The sequence below is a fragment of the Dermacentor variabilis genome, chromosome 2 (assembly GCF_050947875.1).
Source record: "Dermacentor variabilis isolate Ectoservices chromosome 2, ASM5094787v1, whole genome shotgun sequence".
In the NCBI taxonomy this organism is placed as follows: Eukaryota; Metazoa; Arthropoda; class Arachnida; order Ixodida; family Ixodidae; genus Dermacentor; species Dermacentor variabilis.
In genome coordinates this window covers 3,813,174-3,839,926 of record NC_134569.1, presented here as the reverse complement: position 1 = coordinate 3,839,926, position 26,753 = coordinate 3,813,174, and the positions used below count along the sequence as shown (strand labels likewise).

Sequence of the window (26,753 nt, the reverse complement as noted above, 5' to 3'; positions counted from 1 at the left end):
TAACGTGGGTCTCGAGGAAAGCTGCTTTGCAGCTCTGAAAGTTCGCTCGAAGACAACCCGTCTCGCCCCATCCGCCTTTTGTGACGGCGCTTGCAAGCGGCGAGGCAACGACAGCCGTAATGCACCGCGAAGCCCTGGGAGCAATCCCCCCGTCCGCCTTTGTGAGGGTAGTTGCAGACCGGGAACGCAATACCGCATGCAAATAATCCCTCGGGTAATTGGAGCCCAAGGAGTGACCCTCTTAGCCGAATGTGGCGTACACTCGCACGGGCGCCTACCATTGGCCGAAAATGACGACAACTGAGCGCGCTCGCCGGTGGGCCGAACGTGACGTGACTTCGAGGCACCGAAGGGGTTAAAAGCCAGAGACCGGGAGCAGTAAGAGAGGATTCCTTCATTCATCTGTTTCGAGCTTGCTACCAGCCGCAGCGTCCGAGTTTCTGCCGACCCGTAATGACTTTATGACTGTAAATTTGCTTATACTCTCACTGTAAATAATTTAAATAAACCTCCAGTTTCCATCTCAAAGTCCTCCTCAACCTCGGCCAACTCCCGCACCCAACGGCAAGGTCCAAAATTTGGGGGACAGCAATTGGGATTGTCCTCCAGATCCAACAACATGTGCCACTTTATCTGCTTCGGACATATTATCGTCACCTGTGCGGCATAGAGCCAAGAGGTCGAGGATGTAGGAAACGTACGGCTCTGTAGATTACTGAACACGAGCCGCAATAGCCTTTCTCCTGGCAACCTCGGGCCCAATGGGATCGTCGAACAGTTCACGTAGCTTTTCTTTGTAACTGTCCCAACTGGTCATCTCGTCGTCATGCGTTTGGTGCCACACGCGTGGGGCGCCGCCGAGATAAAAGATGACATTGGCGAGCATAATCGTTGGGTCCCACTTGTTATTAGCACTGGCGTGTTCATAGAGCTTGGTCCAGTCCTCAACATCCTGTCCCTCCAGGCCTGAGAAAACACCTGGATTGCGATGTGGGGCAACCGCGACGATGGGAGCAGTCGGACAGGCCGAAGCCGTTGCAGAGGTGGGCTCGTCACCGAGAGGCATGGTGACCAGCTCGATGTCCCGACCATTTCAGAGTTTCTTGGTGAGGACGGGGATCGCTAACCTCCACCAGATTGTTACGTGTATAAAGACACAGACGAAAGAGGCTATTTACAGGCTATTTACAATGGAGCCAGGAAGCCAGGCCGACACTCGCTCACGCCAAGGGCACCGACTAACTTGATCGTTGTTCTTGCGGCGGCGCGTCTCTTGTGCATCGCTTTCTTCTTGCTTATATATATATATATATATATATATATATATATATATATATATATATATAAACAAGAAGAAAGGGGTTTAACTGAGGGGCCCGATTTTTATTAGTCATATCATAAGAAGCCAACAAACACTGACACCAAGGACAACATAGGGTAAATTACTGGTGCTTTTTATAAATGAAATAAAGAAACTATAAATTAATGGAAATGAAAATGGATGAAAAAACTACTTGCCGCAGGTGGGAACCGAACGCGAAATGCAAAGGTTGTGGGTTCGGTTCTCACCTGCGGCAAGTTGTTTTTTCATCCACTTTCATTTCCATTAATTTATAGTTTTTTTATTTCATTTATAAAAAGCACAAGTAATTTCTCGTGTGTTGTCCTTGGTGTCAGTGTTTGTTGGCTTCTTATGATGTGACTATATAGATATATATATGTGTATATATTTGTATATATATATATATATATATATATATATATATATATATCATGCAGAAACCCAGGATTTTTTTGCGGGGGGAAGGACCGGCCCATGGTAAGTTTTCTATGCAAATGAAGAGTGGGGTTATCTTTACTAGTACAAATGATAACACCTGACATTCGCCATAAAGTCGCGTAAACCCGCAAAAGTGAAATTAAAGAAGGTGTACCTGTGAGATATACCTCTCCTTTACAAGGCAAACAACGATCCACATCAAATGGAGTGGCGCAGGAAAGTAGCGCAGGAGGAACACGGCCAAGAACAATTTAAAAATGCGAAAATGGGAAATAAATATTTCTATTGTACCACACAATTTAAAAAAAAAAGCCGTTGACAAGCAAACAACGAAAGCACACTGCCCATGCGGGGTTCTATTACTCTGCCAGCCAATCAGATAAGGAAACAAACTCGTCGTCATGCGGCCTTTTGAAAATGGCGTCGTACCTCCGGAGCGTCTCCTGTTCTTGAAGTCTTTTAATCGATGGTAGCAATGAGGTGTGCAACAGGCATGGACAAAGTGTATGAAGTCTGAGCATTTCACTCTTCAAAAGTCTACCTGCCATGCTTGCTTAGTGGCTGCTATAATGTTGGGCTGCGAAGCACGAGGTCGCGGGATCGAGTCCCTGCCACGGCGACCGCATCTTCGATGGGGGCGAAATGCCAAAACACCCATGTACTTAGGTTTAGGTGCACATTAAAGAACGAAGTGTGGTCCGAATTCCCGTAGTCTCCCACTACGGCATGCCTCATGGTTTCGGCGCGTAAAAGTCGATAATTAATTAATTAAATCTTTAAAAGTCTGCGGTACAGTTCATTTCACTGTTGCGCCCGTTTTACTCATGAAATTTCACTGCCAACTGAAGTGCAAGTTAGCAATATACTGCACTGTTGCAGCGAAGCAAGAATTTTATTTCAGTTCAATAAAGAATTAAACATTCACCATTCCACTATAATAGGAGAGGGGAAACGTAAAACTTTACGCGCTAATAAATTTATTTTTGTGGTTACCACCTGATATGGGTAACAGGAAAAGTTTCAATTACGAATCATATGCAGCCTCACGGAGGAACAGTGCCTGGCGGTTATGAGGGCATGTGCAGGGCTTCACTGCAGACTTGAGTTATATCCGATTCTAGCAGTGTTTTTTGAAGTAGCTCTGGAAGAATTATAGAACAATAAACAATTGTGGAACAATAGCAGTTCTTTTGCATCCCTCGTTTACTGCTCTACCAAGTTAAGTGCCACAACCGACTCGTATTGTTATTTGAGAACTTGCGTAACCATGCGTGGCCGCCAGTCCCGTACGACCGTGCAGAGCGCAGGACGCTGCGGTTCTAGACGTACTGAGCCCAGCGCGGAAGGTTAGAAAAACACCTACACATAAGCACAGCAGGGAAGTGGCTACGCCATGCGGCTCGACTGATAACTGTAGAGGTGTCATTCAAAACACACGCAATTGTTCTTCACTTCCGGCGGCGTCTTCACTACTTCAGTTTTAAATAAAAAGATGTGAAACCATAAACATTTTCATAAACAACGGTTAAATTATTTAATATTCGCTTTTTCTTCGTGCTTGGCTGTTGCCTTGGCTCTCTCACTTAGTAGATCACTTAACTTCTCAACTCCTTGCGACTCTTGTTTGCAGTTGGTAATCTTGCACGAAAAGTGCTGTACAATTACGGAAAAACCACACAAGGTAACGGGTGACAGTCATATTGCTTATCGGTTTAAGGGGAAGCTTTACCTCGGGTGCCCCTATCCACACACGTAAAAGAAGAATTCGTTTTTCTCGGCAACCACAGCACCAAATTTGACGAGGTATGTTGCATTTAAAAGAGAAAGTTAAAATCTAGGGACTTGGTTTCGAATTTTTGATTCAGATCGTCACTTATTTATTGAACGAGTGGCAATAAATAAAAAAAAATTCAGAAAACGAAACTATCCAGTTACCAACTCTCTAACTCAGCAAGGAAAAATAATATCACCATTCTGTGAACAGCTGTGTCTTACCAGTACTCACGTACGGGGCAGAAACCTGGAGGATTACGAAAAGGCTTCTGCTTAAATTGAGGACGACGCAACGAGCTATGGAAAAAAGAATGATAGGTGTAACGTTTAGGGATAAGAAAAGAGCTGATTGGGTGAGGGAACAAACGCGAGTTAATGATATCTTAGTTGAAATCAAGAAAAAGAAATGGGGGCATGGGCAGGACACGTAATGAGGAGGGAAGATAACCGATGGTCATTAAGAGTTCCGGAATGGATTCCAAGGGAAGGGAAGCGCAGCAGAGGGCGGCAGAAAGTTAGATGGGCGGATGAGATTAAGAAGTTTGCAGGAACAACATGGCCACGATTAGTACATGACCGGGGTATTTGGAGAAGTATGGGAGAGGCCTTTGCCCTGCAGTGGGCGTAACCAGGCTGCTGCTGCTGCTGCTGCTGATGATGATGATGATGATGATGATGATTATGTGAATTGTATCGGATGTTACATTTAAAGGGGACAACATTGATATGTCGCACATGCATCTAAAGAAATTCAATAATATGGAAATACAGCTTCTACAGAACCCTTGTACACAATGTAACAAAGCGTAAGATATCAATTGACGTATCCAATTTGTCCGCTTTGAATGATATAATGGATACCGTTCACAGAACCACGCTATCTGTTTTTGATGCAGAGCTATTATTTTATAAACTTCGTACGTCCCGTCTTCTCGAACACTCAACATATTGAAAATGATTGTCACGAAATTCAGGCCAGAAATCGAACTTCCGCTTCCAACACTCAAGAGAATATAACTTTCTCAAATGCAACAAATTTCATTAAAATCGGCCGAGGGGTAATCTCAGAAAAACGTTTTTGCGTTTTACATATATTTGAATCGGCCGCATCGGAGTTGGGCCCGAGCTAAAGCTTCCTCTTATAGCCGGGTTTGATCATGAACGCTGTTTCGCATTACTTTATTTTCCACCTTATCTAACCCATATCATGGGTACATGGCTCCGAGGACCTGCCAACGTCGCGGCGAGCCGTCACACGAGGAAATAATGCAGCAAAAGGACTTTCAACCACCTGGAGTTTTGTCAGGCCGCAACTCGTTTCTCGTGCATACAGACCAGCTGACTACCGACGGAATCCTTTTATAAACAAAGAAGGTTGAACTAACGAAGCAATGAGAATGCGCGTGACCGTTCAAATGGTGGTTTCAACTGAACGCGGCTCGAGTTAATCGCGTGGGCACCAAACGTATAAGGAGGAGGACAAACTTTAATAATTATTGAGAGGGAAGAGAGGAATAAGATAAAAGGTAGGGTGGGAGGGAAGCGGTTGGGTGGGTCGCTATTCCAGGACACCAGTGATCCTGGCTACTCTCTCCGCCTGGTCCAAGAGGCCCCTTTGGGCCCCCAGCCCTGGCCGGGTGAGGAAGATCTCCCACGGCTCCCTATTGTAGGTAAGCATCTCATGTGAGTTCGCTTCTCGTGGTCTTTTTCTACATTCCCACGTCACATGTGGCAGCGACAGCCACGCACCGCACCATGGACAAGCGCCGGCATGTAGTGTGGGATTCATGTGGTGTGCTCTTCCCAGGTGGGGATAGGTGTTTGTCTGTATTCTTTTGTATGCGCGGGCTTCTTGTACCCTCAGTAGCCGATGCGGGGGGGAGGGGGCAAGGCACTCTCTCGCGCGACGTTGGTGTTCGAGGCATGACGTACGTGAGATTAGTCTCAAGTTCTCAATAGTTTTCTGTTTTCCCGGTTTAGGGATTAGTACTATGGTGGCTTCCTTCCACTGCTGTGGAATGGTATCAGTTTCCCATATGCCCTTGTTGAAGTACTCGACTACTCGTCCGAGTTGCTCATTGCTGAGGTTGCGCAGCATTCCGTTGGTGATGCAGTCCCATCCGGGTGCCGTGTTTCGTCTGATCTCCTGCGCCGCTGCATACAGTTCCGCGACCGTAACGGGCTCATCTAGAGGTTTGTGTGTCGACCCTTTATAGGTGAGAGATTCGACGCTATCGCCCCCTGTTTTGGTGTATTTGTCCCTGAGCGCTTGGATAAGTTTATCGGTGTCACCTTTGTATTCACCTACTAGGGTGCGTATCGTTCTCGCTGTTGCCGTATTTTTAGAGTGCGGGTCTATCATGCCACGGTAAGTTGGTCATTTCTTAGCGGTGGATAACATCCCTCTCAGTGAATCGCAAAATTGGAGCCAATATCCGCTTGCAGCGCTCTGGCATACTCATTTGCTCGTTCCGTTAGCGTTGCTAATCTTGCCCTAAGTTTTCTGTTCAGTCTTTGATTTTTCCAGCGCTTTGTTAAGCTGCGCCATCCCTCCCGCAGGTGCAGCAGGTGTGGGTGGACTGCATGGTTTACCGCGTTAATGAATATGCTTCGTGTTGTGCCTTTGTGCGCGACTTTAAGTTCCTTTGCCCAGTCCTCAGCTGTGTTGGGGGCGTTGTGGGCATTGGATATTTCCTTACGCCGTCCAGTTTGTGATTGTGGCCTGCTTTGGTAGAAGCCTGAACCGGGGTATGGTCATTGAATAGCTAATAACATAGTGGTCACTTCCCAGAATTTCATGTAAATTTCTCCATTGTCCATCTGCATTGTTAAGCGTGAAGGTTAGGTCGGGGTAGGTGTCCCCGCACTCGCTATTTCCTAATATAGTGGGTGTCAGTGGGAGAGTTACTAGTTCTAGATCATATTTGTCTGTAATTTCTACCAGGCTTCTGCCTTTGGGGGTATCTCGTCGGTATCCCCAATTGGTTTGGGGAGCGTTAAGTCGCCTAGGAGTAAAAATTTGTCTTTTCCTCCCAGCTGGCCTAATCCGTATTCAATTATTGTGGCAAAGTCCGGTCGACGGTACCTGGGAAAAATTAAATTATGGGGTTTACGTGCCAAAACCGCTATCTGATTATGAGGCTCGCCGTAACAGGGATTCGATCACGTGACCTCGTGTTCAGCAACCCCACACCATAGCCACTGAGCAACCACGGCGGGTGTTCCCTGGGATGGCTGTATATGCTGCATATAAAGGTCTTTGCTCACCCTTTCTTCGATGTGTGTATTTCAATGATTTGGTGCTTGCTTCGCGCATTGAGCGACATAGTGTGAGCTCACCGCTATTCCTTTATGCACTAATGTCGCAACCCACGCGTACTGCTGATTTGTAACTGTGCACTAATCCCTTAGCTTGACTATACCCTTTCCTACTTCTTCGAGGCATATAATATCAGGTTTGCAAATGGCCAAATCGATGTAAGTCTGTAGCACTACCGCTGTTCTTTGGAAAAAGCGGAAGTTCCGGTGCCATATCTCAGTGGTGTCTGCGGTTCTGGGCGTTTTACTGGCGATTGTTGATCACGCTTTCGACGTCCGTGCGAGATTATGCCATTATTGGCTTTTCTAGCCGACGGTACGCTGGGGTTGCTATTCGCCCTTTTACGCAGTGGCCTTTGTCGGGCTAGCGTTTCTTCTACGTATCCTTTAAGTCCCTGTAAATCAGCGTATAGTTCTTCTCGGAAGTTTTGAATGCTTCGCACCTGTTGCACTAGGAGTTGCAGTGTTTTGTCCGTAGAGGGTGTCACTTTCATGTGTTCTTGTTGCGCCAGATGTGTGGGTCTTGCTTGTTCCGCCTTAGCTGTGAGTTGGATTTTCAGTGCTGCAATCTCCAGCCTAAGTTCTTCTAAGATTCGCTTGAGTTGCCTACTTTCTAACACAATTTTTGGTATTCTGGGTTCGATGAAATGGGAGCCGTGGTACGAACCATCCCCGCCCAGCTCACCTTACTGTCGATGGGTTCCTTCATCCTTGTTGGAGTGGGAGATCTTTGCCTGGACCCTGTAAGAATGGCCTGTCGATTGGAAATGGGTTGGTCTGAAGAGTCGGAGTCCTTATGTCTCCTTCGTCGCTCTCTTGATCGGGATAGCTGTCGTCGTGGCGACACCGCTTGTAGGTCTTCTTGTCGCTTTAATGGGAGCCATCCGTTGTCGTGTCCGTTTCATCCGTGTTGTACCACCGTGGCCTTTGTACGGACTCCTTGATGGGAGTTTTGGGCAGTCTGGAGGAAGACTGCCTATGCGTTTTGTTGTTCTGCCATGGCTGTTTACCGTTTCTTGCAGTCCTTCGGACTGGCAAGATGCTCCACATGTGGAGCAGGTGGCTTTACCTTCGTGCTCCGGCTCTGGCTCCTTAGTGCCACATTTGCTGCATACTGAGGTATGGGGTTAAGGGGACACGTCCCTCCTGTGGCCTGTTTGTATGCAGGCGTTGCAGAATTGTATGGTGTTCTTGAATGGGTAACAAGACTTTTCTCCTCCCATGTGGTCGACAAAGAGTGGTATCATGGGGCCATAGAAAGTAATGACCACTGTCTTTGTTTCCCCAAGCATGCGCGCTCGTAGTATCTCTACTCCTGGAGTTCTGATGCACAGGTTGGCTTGGAGTGTTTCCGAACTTGTGTGCGGTGCCAATCTATGCACTACACATTTCTTTTTGTCCTCTCCGGCTGTAATGCAAGCGTTTACTGCGTGTTGTTTGCCGTTGATAACGAGCGTCGTTGTCTTCCTGACTATATCTGCTACTTCTTGTTTGGAGGTCGATATGATAAAGATGTTTGATCCTGGCTTTAGTCGTAAAAGGAACTGTTCCCCTCTTACGTTCCTTTGGCCATGATGACCGCTTCGAAAATCTGCGGTGCCGTCAAATCTTTAATTGGTAGCCCTTGATTTGGTTGGACTATTATATTGAAGTGTTCCTTTGGTAACGGAGGTAGTCTGTTGACTCGTCGCTTTTTCTTCATCGGCGGTTTCTTGGCTGGTCCGAGGTGCTGGCTAGACGAGTCGTAGGAACCGCCTGCTCCCGTGGTTTTTCTTCCAACTCTTGCGAGAGCCTTCTTCTGGCGAACAGTTAACACCATTTGCCAGTCTCCTTCTTTGTCCTCCTTCTGCCCGACGCGTGTGACGGGCATATCGGTATCTTGTAGGATGATACTATCCCGTTCGTCGCTGTCTTGGTACTCCATTTGTTCCCGGTCCAGGTCCGAGAGCCTCGCTGTCACTTTTAGTGGTTCGTGCGAGCTTGAAGCTTCAATGTAGTTTCGTTTAGGCGTGCTCGTTGTAACGTTCGTCGCCCCCGTGGGCGTAGCAGCTACGGCCGCAGCGGGCGTCGCCATCTGTTGCGGCAGCGCGCACGGCGTCTCCCGCGCAGCAGCCGCCGCCGCCGTAGTCGGCGTAAGTGCTTGCAATCCGCACACGTGTGGCGGGCGCGTCCTGGCCCGTATATACGAAAAGACGAAGGGCTCACCGCTAACACTGGTATGTGTAGAGTCCTTAGATGTTGCGAAATCACGTATTCCACACGAAATTGAGCACATCGTAGGAAAAACTGGTCAAAAGATAGACAATCACGGAGCTCCATGCAGAGCCAACCGCTCTGCTCGGTTCCATCTCGGCGTTAGTCTATGAGAAAACTGGCCTTCACACCCTAGAAGATGGCGAAAACTATCGCCGTCCAAACGGAGTGAAAAAGGCAGCAAAATGCTGACCAAATAGCTGTCAAGTCGCAACCTTGATGTGGCGGCGCGTTAGGAATGTCTGTGAGGAGTGGTGGCGTGGTATGCCATCTAAGTACGGCGGGGAGGGGGCTCCCTTGGGTACGTGCCTAATATATATATATATATATATATATATATATATATATATATATATATATATATATATATATATATATATATATAGTCAAACTTGGCCGACATGGCCGAAACAGCGGTAAAATCACATGCTATACCGTTCGTCTTTTTTTCTTTTTCGTATGATATATGTATTCTGGTCTGGCGCAAAACCCTTCGTCTTGTAGGTACGTATGTATGTATATATATATATATATGGGGTTGGGAAAGCCGGTCATGCGCCAGCCCTATCCGCCCCCCTCCCGCCCCGGAAATATGAAAACGTCGTAGCCGCCACAGCGTCAATCGCAAGAAGGGCCCCCCGCGGCTATATTAGGATATCGCCGGCGCGCAATTAGGAAGCGCGGGAACATGCATGCTTGCAGTCTCGAAGGTACGCGCATGCGCGCACTCGTCGGTCTGGACACAACGGGTGCGCTGCTACAATGGGAGATTCAGGGCCAGGAAATACCTCGTGTCACAGAATACAAATACCTTGGTATATGGATAACCGAGGGCAATAGATATATGGAAACGTAGGAAAAAACAATAACAGTGAAGGGGAAGAGAAATGCAGCCATAATGAAGCACAGAGCGCTATAGGGATACAATAGGTACGAGGTCCTCCGAGGTATGTGGAAAGGTGTAATGGTTCCAGGACTAACTTTTGCAAATGCGGTTGTTTGCTTTAAATCAGGGGTACAATCAGGACTCGATGGGAACCAAAGGTCAGTGGGTCGCCTGAAATTGGGCGCTCACGGGAATACTACAAATGAAGCTGTGCAGGGTGATGTGGGCTGGACTAGTTTTGAAGTGAGGGAAGCTCGCAGTAAAATTGAGTATGAAGAATGCCTGAGGAATATGGAAGAAAGTAAATGGGCTGGGAGAGTGTTCAGGTATTTGTACACGAAGAAACATTGATTAATAGTGGAGGAAAATAACTGGGAAGCTTACAAGCAAGTATGTGGCCTGTAGGGTGGACAACACAGCAACAAAGACGGTCAAGCGGAAAGTCAGAGAGGCTGAAGTAATCTCGTGGGAGGCGGCACTGGAAAGGAAACCTGCCATGAGTAACAACTTAGGAGAAAAAAAACAAAATCAGGAAAGAAACAATTTATGATAACTAAAAGGGAAGCTCATTACTTTTCGCAGCGACATCGGGATGCCTTAGAACACGCGCCTATAAAGCGAAATATAAGAAGCAACACGAAGCACGTGATTGCTGCGGTAAAGCTAGGGAAATTATGGAGCATATTTTATTAGAATGCGAGGACGTCTACCCAGCGGTCGATTGAGGCACCACGGGCTTCCTTGAAGCCCTTGGGTTCAGCGGAAGTAGTGGAAAAGTAAACATGTCCGCAGTAGCCATTAGTAAGAGGCGATTGGAGGATTGGTCGACGAAAAGAAGGGATACGACAAAAAACGGAAACGTAGAAAAGCACAGTTAGCAACGAGTGATCAGAAAATTAGGGTGTGGGAGTTTATAGTGTTTATTTTTTATTGTTTAACTTAGGTAGGACATTAGGCAGTATAATAGCAAAAGCTTGGTGGCGCAACCCACCGCCCCGTTCCAAAGGGGACGCTCATAACATCCATTCATCCATCCATCCATCCATCCATCCGTCCATCCATCCAGGAGGGCCGTTTCGCCACGCGCTCGCGCGCCCCGCAATATCTTGTGGGTGAGTGTACTTCCGTACCGTGCGCAAGTACGGAAACTATGCCATTTTCTACCATGTTCCAGCGCGTGATCATGCCGTACGATGCCCTTGTTCTGCCTTAGTATTCGTGTAGTACTGAATTATACCGCTAGTCGTGTTTCCTTGTGCACAGCGCGCAAAATCGTGCGCTGCGCGAACGAGGCAAAGCTCGCGCGCGACGACGTCAGCGGAAGTGCGTACGCCGAAAAAAAGGCGAGGAAAACAAAAATTTAGTTGGGGCCTGTGACGTACGCGACACGCGAGCCTCGAGGTGCGGTATGGGAGAGCCCAGTGACGAAATGGACGGTGGATGGATGGATGGAAGGTGGGATGGTCCCCTTTGAAACGGGGTGATGGCAGTTGCCACCATGCTCAGCTTTATATTTTGGTTTAACTGTGTTGTAAGATATTAAACTTCGCCATCTTCTTTAAATACGTCTTCCTACACTTTTAACCTGATGTGACCTCTCTGCTTTTGAGCCACCAAACTTCCAATCGCTTTTTGCTAATTTCCACCGCATATTTATTTACATGACTATTGTTAATACTAAACCCTAGGGCCTCAGGAAGCGCGACTGTGCCCGCATCGATATCGGGATGTATACCATCACATTTTAGTATGAGGTGTTCTATTGTTTCTGCAGATTTACCACACACCGTACATGTGTCTTCTTCTTCGTTAAATTTCTTTTTGTAGGTGCGTGTTCAAAGACGTCCTGACCTAGCTTCAAAGAATAGGGCACTGCCTCTTGAGTTATCATAAAACGCTTCCTTCCTGATCTGCTGTTTTCAGTATCGGTAAAGTTCAACACTACGCTTCTTTGCTATTGAATTTATCCAATTTTTACCTTCCGTGTTTTTAACCTGTAGTTTAATGCTCTGTATTTCTCCGTCCTCGTGTCTGGCATACTTACTTGTTAGCTTCCTAATTCTTTATCGAGATTGTTAGTCAATGTTCTTTCTGTGTATGTATTTAAATGCCTTAGCTGCCTACGTGTAATCGTCCAATCTCCTCAGGCGTTTTTGTATAGGATATTACTCTGAGCTTCCCGTGTTTCGAACGATGCCCATCCCATATCTACCTGTACTGCCTCGTTTGTCTTTTTCCCGTGGGCACCTAGTGCCAATCTTCCAACAGCTCTCCGATTTACTTCGTGTCGACTGAACTTTTGTCCGTAAGCACAGGACCACATTCCCGAAAGTAAGCCCCGGCACCATCATTCCTTTCCAAATACCTCTCAGTACTTCACACCTGTTGTACGCCAACAATGCCCTATGTTTCGTTATCCTGGCATCTCTTCGCCCTTTTGCAATGAGAGACTGTTCGTGCTTTTCCGTGTACATCAGCCCTTTGTTTACACATACCCCAAGATATTTGTATTCGGCCACTCGGGGCATTTCATGGCCATGTATTGTAAGCTTCTGATCAGTTGTATCGTTGAAAAACATCCCACTGGACTTAAATGCACTAAAACTGAGACCTAGACTGTCTCCTTCATCTCCACAATAATTAACCAGCGTTGGCAAATCTTCCTGGCTATCTGCTAACAGTATAATACAGCCCGCATACATTAAACCCGGTGCTCGTTGCGTAATCAACAAGCGTAAGACAGCTGACATAAGGAAGTATATTATGGACAGAATTGAACATGCTCTCAGGAACGGAGGAAGCCAACAACAGTGAAGAAGAAACTAGGAATTGGCAAGAATCAGTGTATGCTTTAAGAGACAAAGCCGGCAATATCATTACTAATATGGATGAGATAGTTCAAGTGGGTGAGGAGTTCTATAGAGATTTCCACAGTACCAGTGGCACCCACGACGATAATGGAAGAGAGAATAGCCTAGAGAAATTAGAAATCCCAAAGTAACGCCGGAAGAAGTAAAGAAAGCCTTGGGAGCTATGCAAAGGGGGAAGGCAGCTGGGGAGGATCAGGTAACAGCAGTTTGTTGGAGGATGGTGGGCAGATCATTCTAGAGAAACTTGCCACCCAGTATACGCAATGCCTCATGACCTCGGGCGTAACGGAATCTTGGAAGAAAAGCTAACATAATCCTAATCCATAATAAAGGGGACGCCATAGACTTGAAAAATTATAGACCGATCAGCTTACTGTCCGTTGCCTACAAAGTATTTACTAAGGTAATCGCACATAGAATCAGGAACACCTCAGACTTCTGTCAACCAAAGGACCATGCAGGATTCCGTAAAGGCTACTCAACAATAGGCCATATTCACACTATCAATCAGATAATAGAGAAATGTGCGGAATATAACCAGCCCCTATATATAGCTTTCATTGATTACGAGAAAGCGTTTGATTCTGTCAAAACCTCAGCAGTCATGGAGGCATTGCGGAATCAGTTTGTAGACGAGCCGTTTGTAAAAATACTGAGAGATATCTATAGCGGCTCCACAGCTACCTCAGTCCTCCATAAAGAAAGCAACAAAATTCCGATAAAGAAAGCCGTCAGGCAGGCAGATACGATCTCTCCAATGTTATTCACAGTGTGTTTGCAGGAGGTACTTAGAAACCTGGATTGGGAAGAATTGGGGGTAAAAGTTACTGGACAATACCTTAGTAACTTGAGATTCGCTGATGATATTGCCTTGCTTAGTAACTCAGGGGACCAATTGCAATGCATGCTCACTGACCTGGAGAGGCAAAGCAGAAGAGTGGGTCTAAAAATTAATCTGCAGAAAAGTAAACTAATGTTTCACAGTCTCGGAAGACAACAGCAATTTACAATAGGTAGGGAGGCACTGGAAGTGGTAAGGGAATACATCTACTTAAGGCAGGTAGTGACGGTGGATCCGGATCATGAGACGGAAATAATCAGAAAAAGAAGAATGGGCTGGGGTGCGTTCGGCCGGCATTCTCAGATCATGAATAGCAGGTTGTCATTATCCCTCAAGAGAAAAGTGTATAATAGCTGTGTCTTATCAGCACTCACCTACGGGACAGAATCCCGGGGGCTTACGAAAAGGGTTCTACTTAAATTGAGGACGACGCAACAAGCTATGGAAAGAAGAATGATAGGTGCAACGTTAAGGGATAAGAAAAGAGCAGATTGGGCGAGGGAACAAACGCGAGTTAATGACATCTTAGTTGAAATCAAGAAAAAGAAATGGGGCGGGGGGCATGGGGAGGACATGTAATGAGCAGGGAAGATAAGCGATGGTCATTTAGGGTTACTGACTGGATTCCAAGGCAAGGGAGGCGTAGCAGGGGGCGGGAGAATGTTACGTGGGCGGATGAGATTAAAAAGTTTGCAGGGACGACAGGGCCACAATTAGTACATGACCGGGGTTGTCGGAGAAGTATGGGATAGGCCTTTGCCCTGCAGTGGGGGTAACCAGGCTTATGATATATATATACATATATATATCATATATATATATATATATATATATATATATATATATATATATATATATATATATATATATATATATATATATATATATATATATATATATATAGATATATATATTCTAGCGAAGAAGACTGGCGCACCCTATGGACGCGCTATAATCATCGGCCCGCCGTCGAAGAGGGGCTTGCACTCTCGGTGTCTGATGCTCGACAGAGACGGTCGCATTTCTGAGTGCTCGATAAACCGCGTAACGCAGTTGGCGGAGCTTCTAGGGATGGCTTCGCAAGCGCTCTTCCGCACGGAGCTTCCGCACCTCAGGGCGACGCGCCTTGAAATCTGGCCAGGTGCTGAGGTCGGATTCGTAGTTGTGGTACCACACGCTAGCGACACGCGTGAGCTAGCAGTTCACGTAACTGAACTTAACTGAGCATCGTCCCATTTATTGTGAGCACTCACCCGCTCATATATCGAAAGCTAGGACAACACCGGCTTGCTTCAGGCTCCGTAGTTTCAAACGCCCCCAAATGTCTTTACCAGCTTCCTAACGTTATAATGACCGCATCGACACCACCCCCGTGGAAATCCGACCACCGAGGGCCTCAGGAGGATTTTTGAAAATTTCGTGACCACGGGTGAGCCGCTAACTCTTACCAGCGGCGGCAGCCGCTCGCTTCACCGACGGGGATTCCCACGACGGCACTTGGACTAACCATGGTGAACGAAGCGACCGCAATCGCTGACCCCCTCCATACAACTTCTGGAGGACCCGAAGAAGAACGCATGGACCAGACTACCGAACCGGTGAGCCAAGAAACTCTGTACCATAATACCCGAGAGAAGATATTAACTGGCAATCAGTACGAAGACAAAAGCAACGCAACGTAGAAGCCTTGGAGAGGCGACGCGGTAGTGTAAAGCCCAAGACCCCGCAACACCACTAAGACATTATCAACAATGCTGAGAGTCGCTAGACCTCAGCATTGACACAACTGCCCCCGTCCCCCTTAACAACACCACCAAAGCAGCCTCAGACGCACCTACCATCTGAGAGCAACCTGGTCACTCAGGACCAATTGCAACAAGCACTGGAGCATTCGCAACAACAAATAATACAACAAATACAGCAACAATTTCAACAGTTTTGTGGAATTCCAAGAATAAAAGAAATACGTTAACAAATCACTAACCAAGCAACCCAAGCGTAAATGGAAAAGTAGTAAAATACGCTCTCAGGCAGAGGACAGTGGCATGCTAACTTCCAACACAGACAGCAGAACACCTTCTACGTCCCATTATAGCCCTCAAATGGAAAGCGAAAGTATCACGATCTGGTCCTGGAACTGTAGGTACATTAAAAGCAAGCACGCCTTTCTCTCGCTATACGTACAGGCAGCAATATTCCCTGCGGACATTATCTGCCTGCAAGAGGCGGGAGAGCAACCGAAGCCAATTATGGGGTATAAAATACGGTACGACCCCAGCTGCCGTAGGGCGGCCACGCTTGTCCGCAAATATTTGGCAACAACCGTGACAGTACTCCCCGGTGAGGAAATTCCCCATCTCATCACCACGATATGGACTATCAAGAAGGGGAGACCTAAACAAGTCGTATGCAATGTATACAATCTCCAACCCCCCCCCCCCCCTCCCCGCGACAGGTAGGCTTACTTCGCATCATTGTTCTGGCACCTACAGGGAATGCTGGAACACCGCGATCGCCTAATTATAACCGGGGCTTTCAATGCAAAGCACAACACGTGTGGCTACTCGAAAGCAGACACCAAGGGCACCAAGCTCCTAGAAGCCATAGAACGCCAGGAATACACACTAATTACCGTACAAGGTACGCCTACTCGAATAGCAAACAGCGCCAGCAGGGACACGACTCCTGATCTCACTATCACCAACGATACCGTGGGAACAAGCTGGAGAGTCCTAGACGACACGCTGGGTAGAGATCACTACATTATCTACATCACCAGCGCCTTGGCCAAACTACGCCAACCCCTAGGAAAGGCCAAAATTACAAATTCGCATAAGTCTAGGGAGAAGCAACAGTGCGACTTAGATACAAGTCCACCCTTCCAGGAACATCAAGGCCGCTTAACCACGATCAAGGAGTAAGCCCAACGCATCGAACAACTATGTGACGCCAACACTAAAGTGTACCAAACCGATACCGACACGCCGGCAATCGACAATCATCTAATACACTTATAGGAAGCATGTATCATCATCATCATCATCATCAGCCTGGTTACGCCCACTACAGGGCAAAGGCCTCCCAAATACTTCAACAACCCCGGTCGTCTACTAATTATGGCCATGTCATCCCTGCAAACTTCTTAATCTCATCCGCCCACCTAACTTTCTGCCGCCCCTGCTCCGCTTCCCTTCTTTTGGAATCCAGCCCGTAATCCTTAATGACTATCGGTTATCTTCCCTCCTCATTACATGTCCAGTCCATGCCCCATTTCTTTTTCTTGATTTCAACTAAGATGTCATTGACTCGCGTTTGTTCCCTCACCCAATCTGCTCTTTTCTTATCCCTTGGCATTACACCCATTATTCTTCTTTCAATAGCTCGTTGCGTCGTCCTCAATTTAGGTAGAACCCTTTTCGTAAGCCTCCAGGTTTCTGCCCCGTAGGTGAGTACTGTGCCGTAGGTAAAAACATACTGCCCCGCAGGTAAAATTACCGCCCCGTTGGTAAGTACTGCCCCGTAGGTAAAAACATGTAGAGGCCTCACAAAAAGATGGCGCAAACAGAAGCTAAATCGCAAACTTGGTCTTAGGATTGCAAACATCAGTAAACAGGCCAGCAATTATGCCCTGAAGGTTCGCAGGGACAATTGGCGCACATTCTGTGATAAGCTTAAAGGCACGCTAAGAAGCAAAAAGACGTGGAACATACTCCGCAGCCTCATCGATCCTTCAAGTACCAAAACGAAAACAAACACAACCCTACAAAAACTCGTTGGAGAATATCCGGGAACGCAGGATGAACTTATACATGAACTCCAGCAAACATACACGGGAATCAGGACCGGGTATCCGAAACCATACCCTCTATATACGGGACTCCCGAACGAGAGACTTCATGAACCCATCACGTATGCGGAGGTATACGCGACAGCACAGAGCTTCAAGAAAAACACGGCACCGGGGCCCGACGGGATCACCAACGCCATCTTCAGAAACCTGAGCGATGAAACCCTCCGAGCCTCTACACAGCAGCTGGACGAAGAAATATGGACACTAAGCGGAACATTACCCGAGGAATGGACTACCGCTCACATAGTCCTCATATTCAAACCGCGAAAACCGCGCAGGCTCGATCAGTTACGACGAATCTCGCTCAGGTCTTGCCTGGGCAAGCTTTTGGAACGAATGGTACACACTCGAATAGAACAACACATGGAAGAACATGGACTACACCCCAAATGCATGTACGGATTCCGGAAAGGCATGTCAGCACAGGATGTCTTCCTCCTCCTCAAGGAAGAAGTCCTCAACCCACAAGCGGGCAGCGAAAACCTACTCCTAGCCCTCGAAGTGGAAAAAGCCTTGGATAATAAAGCACACGAAACAATCCTAGATGGCCTCGCCGCCATAGGATGCGGAGAGCGAGTATATCATTACACCGTGGCTTTTCTCAGTCAACGCAAAGCCCGCATCGGCATACCAGGCATACAATCAGACATATATGATCTACTGCGGAAGGGTACTCCGCAAAGATCAATAATATCTCCTTTCCTCTTCAACATCGGACTTAGAAAATTTGCTTTACAACTGGAAAACATCCCAAAACTCGGATCTGCCTTCTATGCCGGCGATATGACCCTATGGGCAACCAAGGGTTCATACGGCGACAGAGAAAACACATTACTCACAGCTATCGGACATATCGAGTCATATCTAACCACAGCAGGAATGAGGTGTGCCCCACACAAATCGGAGTACTTTCAAGTCTGGCCCAAGCAAGCTAGGAAACATCGAGTCCCGCCAATACATCTCGAGATTGCCGGGCAACCTATAAAACGCGTCCCAACTGCACGCTTACTAGGTATGTACGTCCAGGAGAAAAACGGCATAAAGGTGGTCTCAGAGAAATTAAATCACGTTATAGGAAGCATCGCATCACTCATCGCTAGCAAAGATGGTTTCAAAGAGGACGAAACCTTAAGACTGGTACAAGCCCTCGTCATCAGCCGTGTCACGTACGCACTCCCATATCAATAATAATAATATTTGGGGTTTTACGTGCCAAAACCACTTTCTGATTATGAGGCACGCCGTAGTGGAGGACTCCGGAAATTTTGACCACCTGGGGTTCTTTAACGTGCACCTAAATCTAAGCACACGGGTGTTTTCGCATTTCGCCCCCATCGAAATGCGGCCGCCGTGGCCGGGATTCGATCCCGCGACCTCGTGCTCAGCAGCCCAACACCATAGCCACTGAGCAACCACGGCGGGTGCACTCCCATATCAGGTCAAGCGCAAAAGCGAGACAGAGCGCATGGACACTCTTATAAGAATGGCGTACAAAACGGCCTTACAGCTACCGTCAAGCACAAGCACAAAGAAATTACTAGCGCTAGGGGTATAAGACACCGTGGAGGAGCTAGCAAGTGCCACGCTCATTGCGCAGAGGGAGCGCCTCAACTAGACACAACAGGGAAGGCACCTTCTTCAGCGGCTGGGATACCCACTGACACCTCAGTACTGCAAAGGAGAAACACAACTCCTGCTTAAACACATTAGAGAGAACATTGTAGTAGTCCCTCTCCCCAAGAACATGCACCCCACCCACAATCAAGTGAGAAGAGCAGCGCGTGCCCGCATGTTGCACAAACGCTGTTTCAGAGACCCAGATACATAATACACGGACGCTAGCCCGCATCCCCCGTCGCCACGTCGTGCGGCAAAATACACACTCGCCGTTGTCAATCAGGGGAAACTGGTAGCCTGTGCCTCCATCCGCGCCACATGCAGCGCAACAGCAGAAACAGCAGCGATCTCTCTCGCCCTTCGCAACGCCTAGAGCAAGGGAAGTTCCCGCCCGCGTCCTTACGGACACACAAGCGGCCTTTCGTTTATACATGAATGGAACACTCCCTATGCAAGCCATTCGAATACTGGGCCGCTCACTAGAATGGACCCACGGTATCGTCTGGTGCTCCGGGCACGAAGGCCTGCCGGGCAACGAAGAGGCGGAATGCGTAGCTCGAGGTCTCACTAGCCGAGCGGCAGACAACACCGTTCTTCCGCCCCCGACAGACCGATGAGCGACCCACGAGTTAACCATAAGTTAACAAATACTACAGGACCAACGCCTCGAAAGAACACAATACGCTCCCTCACAAAAAGCTCTCAGTAAACTCCAGGCAAGGGACTGGCGCCGTCTGCAAACGAACGCATACCCACACTTGTCTAGTCTACACGCAATCTCCCCAGACAGATATACGTCCCGGACAGGTCCCTGGTGTAGCAACCACAAAGCCACACTCGCGCAGATAACACACGAATGCACCGATCTTCAGGCCGACGCAATTTCGCCACGAACCACAACGCACATACTCACGCTTACGTGGACTTGGGAGGCGAGACTCTCCGAACTGGACCCGGGAAGCCAACTGGCGACCCTCGACCAGGCCCGGCGAGCCGTGACCGTCAGTGGGGTCCTGTCAGAGGGAACCACCGAGGAATAAACCGCGCAGCAGTTTCTGCAATAATTAAGTTCCGTCATCCTCCTTCATCGAGAGCCAATCTTCTACGTCGTGTTCGTCGGAACCACTGAAGATGGAAGGATCGCGTTGACCCACTGAGCCAGAAAAAATCAATGTTGGCGATGCCGGAGGTGTGGTTTGGCTGGCGTCGTCAGGCACGATGACCGGTTACCTGGTGTCCGAGTACGTAGTTGCAGGCCGGTTGGGGAAGCACCAAGCACAGCTCGACCAACTATTTACCGCGATTTATGTATATATATATATATATATATATATATATATATATATATATATATATATATATATATATATATATATCCATATATATACATATATTTGCGGCCTTCTTGTTGCCATTTGCAGATGCCAAGGCAAGGATCATGTTTACCTTCTGCTCATTAGAGAAGACATGGCGACTGGGTCGAAACAAAACGAACCTTTAAACCTTTGCACTGACGTTGTCAATTAGCTTTCTGTAGCGATAAATTATGTGAAAAAAAAGCATCCGTGCACTTTATCTACGCTAAGGCAACAGCTATCACAGCTTATTTCCAAGTAACACCAAACGCGATGTGTTACTTCGGCCGAGGCGCGGCAGATAAGGCACTAGCTCAACCAAGATGTTTTTCTATATTTGCTTTATTCTGTCCTGGATAACTGAGACTGAGGTTGCTCGAGGGCGCTGCGATCCGGGTGGGAGCGCAGTCCCATGATATTATCCACATTTTGCGGAGTTTATTTATCAGTCCGAAAAAATTAGTACGCAATTAGTAGTTCGCTGAATATTCGCAGTTAAATGTGCTTTGGCTGTGCCTTCAAATGCCTCATTGACACTTTGATAATTAGGATATTACGTCTCGAGTTAGAAAATAATTAGGATTACCTAATTATATCTCAGTAACAAAACAATTACTGACAGCTACTCCACTGTACTGTAAACAATATGCACTAGGTTTTCTTCGAGTAACTCATTGCTCTTTCTTTTAAATCTTGGTGCATGATAGTCAATTTGGACACCCTGTATATATTCATGACCTTAGCATGCAACTGACTATGTTTGCATCCCTTATAAATGTTGTAAATTATTAGAAGCTTTATTTATGAGTCGGTAGCATTGCTTAATGGGAAGAGAAGCAATAGTGAGACACATAACATTCACATGCATTTCACATGTCATTGATAAATGTCTCTGCCGAAGGGGCCACTGAAGTCTATAGGTTTTTCATGGTCAAAAAAGCACGGAAAGCAATTTGAAGCCTGGTGAACATAGAACAACATATTCATTCTCTAGGCATATGGTATCCATACCTTCAAAAATATAATTTTAATTGGCTACCTCCATCTCTGTCCAAAATATAAACTTTGTCCTCTGTGTATATTTAAATATATTGTGTGGGTGCATGTTGTTTACAGTGGAAATTTAAAACAATGTTGAAGTGAGAAGCCAGGGATGAGGCCTCCGCCGCTGTTGCTTCCAATGCGCATGTCCTCCTATTGTCCGGATTTGCAGAAATAAAGCGATAGTGTCAACTAAAAGCCGTGGACGTCCGCGCCAAGGATGATGCAGTAAGATATTACCCACAATAAAATTTCAAGGAAAAAGGTGGAGGAAAATCAAAAGAAACTTCAAATGATGTGGCTGACAAAGCTCTGGTAATGGCACTTTAGGTGTGTGTTTGGGGGGGGGCGCAGCCCCCCTCCGGATATCTCCGGACGGGGCGCACTGGAGCCCACCCCGTAGTCGGCGCCACTGCTAGCGGCGTTTTCATTGCTAGCGCCGTCCGCTGCTGCTTGGACAAACTGGAGCTAGGCCTAGCTGCTCGAGCAATCGGCGGCTACCGACGCAGTCAGCGCTCCGAGCGTGATGCTTCGCTTAGGAGAATTTACTGTGCTAACATAGCCCATTTGCAACAGTGACAGTGACAAGAACATTATTGGTGTGTCCTGAGGAACTTGAATGGGGGGAACCGAAGGCTCCCAGTCAAGTTGGTGGCGCCGCCCACGACGGAACCGGGAGGTGGGGACTCTCCGCGACGTTGCCGACCCTCTAGACTGCCTGTAGTTGGTTCGTGAAATCAGAGCTCTTAAGCAAGGAGCCCCACTTGGACATGTATTGAAGGTCGGAGCCCACGTTGTGGGCTCGTAGCCCACAACGTGGGCTCCGACCACTCGTAGTAGACTCGTAGTAGACTCGTAGACTCATAGTAGACTCGTAACAGCACTCGTAGTACAGCCCTCTGGGCCGTTCAAATTTCGAAAGTAATCTTATTAGGGTTATTATAATTACACAAAGGTTTTTCGCTCTCGTGAGCAGCAGTCCTTGATATAGTTACTACGGCTAGCTTCCCACGCTAAGCGTGCCGCGCTTGCACCGGCTTAACCTTTTCCTAGACTCTAGAGCCGCTCGAGTTCTCTCAATTCAAACTAAACTATGCCAGCGCAACCTTGGGCGATCGGAACGCACGTTATCTGCGCTTGGCCGGCAGAGAAGGGAGCCTTGTTCCGGCCACACAGCGCCTGTCTCAGTAAGGTGCCTGATGTAGTCTCGTGCGGACGCCATCCTCTATAAGCGCGGAGACTATCTTATATTCCCTCATTTTTTTAAAATGGTCATTACTTACAAGCATTTCTCTCGCAAACCATGCTTGGTTCAAGGGAATTTCCCATGTCTCAATAATTTCTCCCGTCGTATTCGAGTGCTGATTGCCATGTTATCGGTTGTTAACGAAACTTCTTCTCGAGTCTCTAAATTTATTAAGGCAGTTTTTCGCGTGCGTGCCATGCCCACGCACGTTTATATAACCTTCCGTTTCTCTACCGCGAGTGCGCTTTAAAAGCACGGCGCTGCAATTTTACTTCAGTAATTTTCCCTTCTTTTTTTTTCTCCTACCTTAAACACGTTCTCTTAACTACTACACGCAGAAACAAAGCAACAGCGCTCGAATTCGATCCCTTAGATGATATGTAACATATATATATATATATATATATATATATATATATATATATATATATATATATGTTTGCTTATTTATAAAGAAAATTATCAGTCATAGCACTACTAGTACAGCCCTGTGGGATGTTCACTTTTCGAAAGTAGTCTTATTAGGGTTATTAAAATTGCAAAAAGGTGTTTCGCTCTCGTGAGCAGCAGTCCTTGAGATCGTTACACGGGCTAGCTTCCCACGCTAAGCGTGCTGCGCTCTATCCTGCTTAACCTTTTCTTAGACTCTAGAGCCGCTCAAGTTCCCTCTCATCAACGGGCGGCCATTTTTTCCAAGCAAATATGCCTTCCAAGCACTCGGAATTGCGTAAGTACCACACACGTAAGTACCACACGTAAGTACAAGGCTCTGAACAGGAGTTAAGGCGCTTCAATGTAACCTGGGGCCTGACGGAGCAACCGACTGAGCTATCTTTCCGGGCAACATCCAAGGGTCACGAGTTCAAGTCCCCTGTTCCCTTCCTTTTTTTGTTTTCATTCTTTCTTATTGCCCTATTTTAATAGTTCTTTTCTTCTAGTTTATCACTGTACAGGGACCGTCTTAAAGAAAAAAGAAATCTCCTCTATTATGTATGACTACACATGTGCAGGTCATAAATACCACGTTTCTCCAGTTGAGTGCCATCTGTGCGGTTTAACCGAGCTCAGATTGGTCCACCTTCAGTGATCAAAGAAGGCACCACTGTAGGTTAAACGAGGCGTACAACTACTGCCTTGGCGGTAGAGTATCCGTGTCACGTGCAAGAGGACCGTGGTTCAAATCGCGCTGCCCCGCAATTTTCCTCCGGAAAAAGAAACGTGTGTTGAGAAAATTGCATAAACAGGCTTGGAGTGCGGCCTGATCCCGGTGACCAGAACTGGTAACGCACTCTCTCACCAGAGCAGGATTGGCCACCCTGGTGCAGTACGTGGCCATAACCTCCTATATGAATACAACAATCAAACCCCGGCCCTCAGGCATTAGGATTATTTTGGCGTTTTTCCAAGATTTCGGTACGCTCGAAGTCGTGAGGGATTACGTATACAGGGCGGCCAGTTTCTCCAGAACAATCTGCCCACCATCCTTCAACAAATCTGCTGTTACCTGATCCTCCCCAGCCGCCTTCCCCATTTGCATAGCTCCCAAGGCTTTCTTTTCTTCTTCCGGCGTTACTTTTGGGATTTCAAATTCCTCTAGTCTATTCTCTCTTCGATTATCGTCGTTGGTGCCTCTGGTACTGTATAAATCTCTATAGAATTCCTCAACCACTTGAACTATCTCATCCAGATTAGTAATGATATTGCCGGCTTTGTCTCTTAACGCACACATCTGATTCTTGCCAATTCCTAGTTTCTTCTTCACTGCCTTTAGGCTTCCTCCGTTCCTGAGAGTATGTTCAATTCTATCCATATTATTACGATATTATCGGTAGATGCCCGAGAGACGAGCCGCCGCGAGAACGACGACGAAATGGGTCTGTGCCCTTGGCGCGAGAAAATGTCGCCCTGGCGCTCTGGCTCCGGTCCAGTGTAAATAGCTTGTAAATAGCCTCTTCCGTCTGTATCTTTCGACACGTAACATTCTCGTGGAGGTGAGCGATCCCCGTCCTCGCCACCGAACTCCGGAGTGGTCGGTAGATCGAGCTTGTCACCATGCCTCCCGGTGGCGAGACCACCTCTGCAAAGGCTTCGGCTTGTCCGACTACTCCCGTCGTCGCAGTTGCCCAACATCACGACCCTGGTGTAGTCTCTGGCCTGGAGGGAGAGGACGTTGACGAATGGATCAAACTATATGAATCCTGCCAGTGCTAATAACAGGTGGCACCCAACGATCATGCTCGCCAATGTCATCTTTTATCTCGGCGGCACCCGACGCGTGTGGCCCCAGACGCATGACGACGAGATAACTAGTTGGGACAATTTCAAACAAAACCTCAGGGAACTGTCCGACCACGCCATTGGCCGCAAGGTTGCCGCGAAAAAGGCTCTTGCGTCTCGTGTTCAGACATCTACAGAGCCGTACGTTTCATACATCCTCGACGTCTTGGCTCTATGCCGAAAAGCTGACGACGCTATGTCTGAAGCTGATAAAGTGTCACATGTCCTAAAAGGCATCGCCGACGACGCTTTCAATTTGCTTGTTTTAAACAACGTCTCGACAATCGACGCCATCATTAAAGAATGCCTTCGCCTTGAACAGGCTAAGAGCAGCCGTATCACGCACCACATCACGTGGCTACCGAACACTGCTGCTACGTCGACATGTGAGGGTCGACCACGTCAGGCTGCGACCTGTGACGACGTCACCCGTATTGTTCGCCGCGAGCTCGAGGCCGCCTGTCCGCCAGCTTTCGCCGCGACGCCTCCCGATCCGCCAGCAACCACGATTGCGATGATTCAGGCCGTAGTCAGAAAGGAATTTGAGAACATGGGTCTGAACTCCGTGTGTACAACGTCTCAACCCAACATTTCCCAGTTCTCTACCGGCCCTCCTCGTCCCCGACAGTCCTTTTCTGCCATATCTCGCCGCATGCCGTCCGAATGGCGTACCCCTGACGACAGGCCGATCTGCTTCCACTGCTGTCGCATCGGAAACGTCGCTCGTAACTGCCGCAACCGATGGCCACCACCTCCTCGGACATACGCCGCCACTTATTCCCGCACTTTTCAACCTTCTGTTCCCTATGCCACCCGCCATGAACCCACTGTTGCTGATGCCCCTGCTCCGAACCTTCGCTACAGCCGCTCGCCTTCACCTCGACGCCATCAGTCTCGTTCGCCCCAACTCCGCCGCTTCTCTTCGCCGCCTATCGCCTCCCGGACCCAGCCGGAAAACTAGGTATTGCAGCTTCTGGAGGTGAAGCTGCGTTGTCGACCCTGCCCTGAAAGCCTCTGCTCACGTTACCTACTAACCGAAAGATTCTTAACCTTGACGTTGACGGCTATCCTGTCACGGCACTCATCGATACAGGCACACATCTTGCTATTATGAGTGCTGCCTTCCGACGACGACACAAAAAGCACCTCACCCCAACGTCGGCAGGCGTCGTCCGCGTTGCGGATGGCGGTACTGTGCCTATTATCGGCATGCGTACGGCACGAGTCAGCATTGCCGGCCGCCACACCCCTGTCTTTACCACCGTCATTGCTCATTGCCCCCATGACCTATTTCTCGGCCTCGACTTTCTCTCCGTGCATTCTGCCCTTATTGACTGCTCTGCCAGTACCCTTCGCCTTGAGTTGCCGATTCTCGCAGAACCTTCTGACGCACACCACTGCCGCCTCCGCCCCACCGGCTATTCGCCTGCCGCCAAAATAATATCCTATTAATAGCCTCTTGTCTTCCCCACCAGTCCCTGATGGCGAGTACCTCATCACTGCTCTGCCCGACATTCCACTACAGTATGACGTTACCGTGCCTCACAGTATACTTACTATTACTGCGAACCGCCCTCACATACCTATCTTTAACTTTGGATTGGCAAAGCAAATTCTACCGCAAGGTATTTGCCTTGCCAACGTTG

At 47.8% G+C, this 26,753-nt stretch overlaps 1 protein-coding gene across 1 annotated transcript in view; it reads right to left on the bottom strand.

Moving 5' to 3' along the window:
* Window positions 1–26,753, bottom strand: part of LOC142570246 (uncharacterized) — a 93,180-nt gene that overhangs the window by 21,960 nt on the left and 44,467 nt on the right. The gene's annotated exons all lie outside the window — the stretch shown is intronic.